At 40.5% G+C, this 6069-nt stretch overlaps 1 non-coding gene across 1 annotated transcript; it reads right to left on the bottom strand.

The window, feature by feature from the left end:
- Positions 1-5232: 5232 nt before the first annotated feature.
- LOC121006409 lies at positions 5233-5421 on the bottom strand. The gene has a single exon (XR_005780258.1). It is a non-coding gene; the product is annotated as a U2 spliceosomal RNA (small nuclear RNA).
- Between the last annotated feature and the right edge of the window lie 648 nt (positions 5422-6069).

The raw sequence follows: 6069 nt of genomic DNA, 5'->3' as shown, positions 1-6069 counted from the left end.
TTTGCCTGATTAAAAATAACACCAAGAATTTTAATCTGATCTTGTTGCATTTTAACACCTGGTGTTATCGAAGAATCCCAGTTTCCAATATTAAAACAGTCACATTTACTTAAATTTAGCTTAAAACCCGATGCCTCACAAAAGAAATTAGTAATCATTAAACTCCTAAGTGCAGGAGAGTCTTTACATAAAATCGTTACATCATCCATATAACTTAAAACTTTTAAATGATTACCCCCTCCCCCTTGAATAGAAACCCCTTTCACTATTTTATCACGCCTCAACATAGCCAGAAGGGGCTCTATAGCACAAATAAACATTAGGGGGGACAGAGGACATCCTTGTTTTACGCCAGACAGAAGGGGAACCTCTTTTGTTAAAAAAACGTTAACAGAAATATGACTAAAACTGGACTTATATAAAAGTTTGATTACATTTTGTATAAAAGCAGGCATACCTAATTTCTCAAACTATAAAAAGATATTTATGGGACACCCGATCAAACGCCTTTTCGAAATCTAGTGATAAAATAGCTAAAGTTTGATTCCTTTCTTTAAAATACCATAAAATATCTCTTAAAATATTTAAAGACTCAGCTATTGATCTTCCAGGCACCCCACAAACCTGGTTTGGGTGTATAATTTTACTTATACAGGGAGTGCAGAATTATTAGGCAAGTTGTATTTTTGAGGATTAATTTTATTATTGAACAACAACCATGTTCTCAATTAACCCAAAAAACTCATTAATATCATAGCTGAATATTTTTGGAAGTAGTTTTTTAGTTTGTTTTTAGTTTTAGCTATTTTAGGGGGATATCTGTGTGTGCAGGTGACTATTACTGTGCATAATTATTAGGCAACTTAACAAAAAACAAATATATACCCATTTCAATTATTTATTTTTACCAGTGAAACCAATATAACATCTCAACGTTCACAAACATACATTTCTGACATTCAAAAACAAAAACAAATGAGTGACCAATATAGCCACCTTTCTTTGCAAGGACACTCAAAAGCCTGCCATCCATGGATTCTGTCAGTGTTTTGATCTGTTCACCATCAACATTGCGTGCAGCAGCAACCACAGCCTCCCAGACACTGTTCAGAGAGGTGTACTGTTTTCGCTCCTTGTAAATCTCACATTTGATGATGGACCACAGGTTCTCAATGGGGTTCAGATCAGGTGAACAAGGAGGCCATGTCATTAGATTTTCTTCTTTTATACCCTTTCTTGCCAGCCACGCTGTGGAGTACTTGGACGCGTGTGATGGAGCATTGTCCTGCATGAAAATCATGTTTTTCTTGAAGGATGCAGACTTCTTCCTGTACCACTGCTTGAAGAAGGTGTCTTCCAGAAACTGGCAGTAGGACTGGGAGTTGAGCTTGACTCCATCCTCAACCCGAAAAGGCCCCACAGGCTCATCTTTGATGATATCAGCCCAAACCAGTACTCCACCTCCACCTTGCTGGCGTCTGAGTCGGACTGGAGCTCTCTGCCCTTTACCAATCCAGCCACGGGCCCATCCATCTGGCCCATCAAGACTCACTCATTTCATCAGTCCATAAAACCTTAGAAAAATCAGTCTTGAGATATTTCTTGGCCCAGTCTTGACGTTTCAGCTTGTGTGTCTTGTTCAGTGGTGGTCGTCTTTCAGCCTTTCTTACCTTGGCCATGTCTCTGAGTATTACACACCTTGTGCTTTTGGGCACTCCAGTGATGTTGCAGCTCTGAAATATGGCCAAACTGGTGGCAAGTGGCATCTTGGCAGCTGCACGCTTGACTTTTCTCAGTTCATGGGCATCTCACTATTTTTGACTTTTCTGAGCCTGTCAAGTCCTTCTTTTGACCCATTTTGACAAAGGAAAGGAAGTTGCCTAATAATTATGCACACCTAATATAGGGTGTTGATGTCATTAGACCACACCCCTTCTCATTACAGAGATGCACATCACCTAATATGCTTAATTGGTAGTAGGCTTTCGAGCCTATACAGCTTGGAGTAAGACAACATGCATAAAGAGGATGATGTGGTCAAAATACTCATTTGCCTAATAATTCTGCACGCAGTGTAAAGGGTTTAAGGCGTAATGCTATAATTTTAGCTAAAATTTTGTAGTCAACATTTAAAAGGGTAATGGGTCTCCAGTTTTTTAATTGATTTTTGTCACCTTTTTTATATAACAAAGAAACAATCCCCTTCCTCCAGGACCGGGGGAGTTCCTCTACTGTAAAAGTTTCTTTGTATAATAAAACATATCATCCTTTAAAACTTCCCAGAAAGCTAGATAAAATTCTATGGGCAGTCCGTCTTCTCCCGGAGACTTCCCATTAGAAAAACTTTTAAAAGCATATAAAAGTTCTTCCACAGTAAAATCACGGGATAAAACCTTCTGGTCTAAAAAATCTAGCTTAAAATCAAGAAAGTTAATAGCATCATTTAAAAAGGACATATCAATAGTTTTCTCATTAAAAAGGTGCTGATAAAAATTAAAAGCTGAATTTAACATCCCATGTACTGTATTTTCCCCTTCTAAGTTTAAAATTAAATCGTGTCTTTTATTTGCTTTTTTTAAAAAGAAACGGGAACATTTTTCATTCGTGAATTAAAAATTATTTGTTTCCCTTTATCTTCAATACATTTATTTCAACTTTCAAACTTGTCATATCTGATTCAACATCCATGCCCACCTCCTTCAATTTCAACAAAACATTCAATCTTTTATTAAGAACATCATACCATATTTTTTTACCTTTTGCTCTCTTCTTACCTGCTTGGATAAAAAATAACTTAATTTTAGGTTTTATGCCCTCCCACCAGTGCAGCACAGATTCGCTGGGGCTCCTTTTCTCTTGCCAGCACTGGTAGGTCCGCACAAACTCAGCACTTATTTCGGGATCCTCTAATAATGTAACATTTAGCTTCCATTGGACAGTTTACCATCTGTTCTCCTTTTATTTCTGTATGAACTAATAATAATAATTTATGATCTGAGAAAATATTTCCAAATAATTCACATTTCACAGGGGTAAAATTATTAGAAGCTAAAATAAAATCTATTCTGGAGCCCACTCGCAATCCTTTAAATTAAAATCATCAATAAAATTCTTTAGCAGGTAAGAGGTGCGGTCCTTCCTATTTGCATCACCCCCTTGCCTGGTTTCATTCTCACGTATACAATTGAAGTCGCCTCCCACCAGCAAGGGGGTGGAACCTGTACAAAATAATGGTAAAAGGTTAAAAATATCTTCCCTTTCTTGTTTATCAGGGGGGGCATAGACATTTAAAACACGACATAAAAGACCCTTAAAACGTAAGTACAATAAAATGGCTCTGCCAGGTAAAATTTCTGTTACAGATTGAATTTCAGCAAATGGACCCCGAAATAAAACACCAATACCAACAGACTTATTGCTATTACCACCTGACCACACTGAAGGGCCTAATTTCCAGTCTTTTTTCAAATTATCATACTCCATCCGATTTGGGATCTCACATTCCTGTAAAAAACACATGTCAAAGTCCATAGTTTCCAAATAAGAGAACAAAGCAGTCCTTCGTATAAAAGTCTTTAAAGACCTCACATTCAGTGAGGCAATTTTTACTGAAAGGGAAGACATAATAGTTAATCAGTCTCTAGTTCGGAAGACTCTGCTTCCTTTATTTTCTGGGAGCTAGAAGCCCCAGAATCTGGACAAACAGAAAACATATGCTCCGAAATGGGGTCAGAGATATGCTGAGACTCTATTGTGTCTCTAAACTTCCCCTCATGATTTCGGCCACGATGTACTTCAGCGTTTTCCTTGTCCGGAACTTCTCCACAACCTCGATCCGTATTGACTGCTTCAACTGGGTTTCCCCATCAGCAAATCCATAGGAGAACGGCATCTTCCTCACCAAAGGCCTAATCCCCGCCGCAAACACAAAAAACAGAGGACTCGCCCAACGAGACAATCCCCTGCTCAAGGCCGCAGAAGGGGACCCAAGATGTATCCGACGCCCAGTCTTCGCACCACGCACCAAAATAACAAAAAAAACACTGCCAGCAAGGCGATCAAACCCACTGAACAGCGCGATCACTTCCCGTTGCCTGGGGACTAAGCTGTCTTCCCAATAGCAGCAAGGGGGTAGAACACTGGCTATGAACCAGTGCCCTCCCTCAAGGCCGAGAATCCAGGTACCCCAGGCACCTCCCGGCCAAGACCCAATGTATCTCTACACCAGATCTTAGCCAAAAGGCCGAGAAGCGATAACCTGAAAGGGTTTGCAGTACAGGCCGATGGTCCCCAATGCAGAGCACTTCTGAAGGCAATAGACTACAGGCCCCAGACCACACACACACCGGGAGGCTTCTTTCTCTCACAAACCGGCAAAACGTGCGTGCGTCCTACGCTCAGAAATCGCCAGCATGCTCCTCTTCCTGTTCGCTATCTGCACAGTTCCGCCCACACGCAACTTTTGGACACGCCTTTTCTTCGCACGCAATTCCTGGTGCCAAAGCACGCCAAGCAGAAAACATGATATAAGGAGTAGTGAAAGAGAAAAAAAAAAAAGGTATGCATTGTTGATTGTGATGTCACGGCCCCATTGTTGAGTGTTCCATCAGGGCCCTTGTGATGTCATCCAATACCTGACCTTACTTGACCTCTTTGACCTCTTGTGACACGTGCAGTGTTCCGTCCATTGTCCAGACAAGGTAGGTCCAGCTGCATAGGAAGTGCTGGACTACTTTTTAGCCTCCAAGTAATCCAGTTCAAAAGATCCACAAGAGGGAGACACAGGCAAACTTTACTCATTTATTGAAGCACTGGAAAAGCTAAATGGTTACATCCAGCAAACTTGATACAAAAAGGCTCAATTGCCTGCCAGGGACGACTCAGCAGCCCTCCCAGGTGTGCACAACAGGCCCAAATCAAACGTGGAGGTCCAAACACTTCATTCAGGTGATAAGCCAATTAACCAATAATTGGATCTAGGGTGTGAGGAGACTGGCTGGCTGGGTTGCTTGCTTGGTGCTGGAACTAACCAACAGCTGATGCAATTAGGAGATTGACAGACTAGATGCAGGTATTATATGCAGATAGCAGCACTGCACTGACTGGGCACACAGAGGAGAAGCTGAAGTGCAGACTCCTGAAGGAGGCAGGACACACACAACTTTCCACTTGCTTGCTGGAAGGATGCTTGCAATCAATTTCAATTTCATGCTGTTTTTCATACTGGATTAGAAGGGGTGCATCGGTCCTGGAGGTACTGCAATACCAGGTCAATGCGTGGAGTGGACAGAGCAAGCTCTTTTTCCATCTCCCTGTTCGAAAAATCTATTTAATATATGGTCCCCAGATAGGGGACGTATCAGATATTAAACTGATAAGAACAGATTTTTTTTTTTTTTAAACCATTCAGTTTAATAATACGAGCTCTCAAATACATAGTCTCGATATCTAAAAGTCATCACCAGAACTGTAACAAGCTCTTATCACAACATCATCATGGTTATCTTTTTTTATTTATTTAGCAGAAATTTCAATTTTTTTATTTTCCAGTAACCCTCACTGTCTAAACCACCACCGTACTTACTATCCCATCTATACACAAAAAATAACCTAGATAACACAAGATTCACACATTCCTGTGCAGACAAACACTCCCTCTTAAAGACCAACAAATTCCTCACGTCCCATAGACTTTCCATCATACAAATCACAATAAACCATAACAACCTAGTATTCTGCTTTCCATTTGCACCCATACCAAACAGAGCCACTTTCCAATTCAACTGTGTAACCCCCGTCAATTCCTTCGTCAATCTTCCCATTCCATCCCATACTTCCTTTGCATACTTACACTCCCAAAACAAGTGACTCACACTTTCACTGTCTCCACAACCATCTCTTGGACACACCTCAGATCTTACCAACTCTCTTTTCTTCTGTACCTCTCTCACCGGCAATATATTCTGCAAACCCATCCACACAATATCTTTCTGTCTATTCGTAGTGCCTTTAATTGACAATTTCTTCCATACATTTTCTGCCTCCCATGACCTTAAGTTTACAATATCA

This window comes from Bufo bufo, chromosome 6 (genome assembly GCF_905171765.1).
Source record: "Bufo bufo chromosome 6, aBufBuf1.1, whole genome shotgun sequence".
NCBI classification, from domain to species: domain Eukaryota; kingdom Metazoa; phylum Chordata; class Amphibia; order Anura; family Bufonidae; genus Bufo; species Bufo bufo.
Note: the sequence above shows the minus strand (reverse complement) of the source record. Positions and strands in the feature narration are given on the sequence as shown.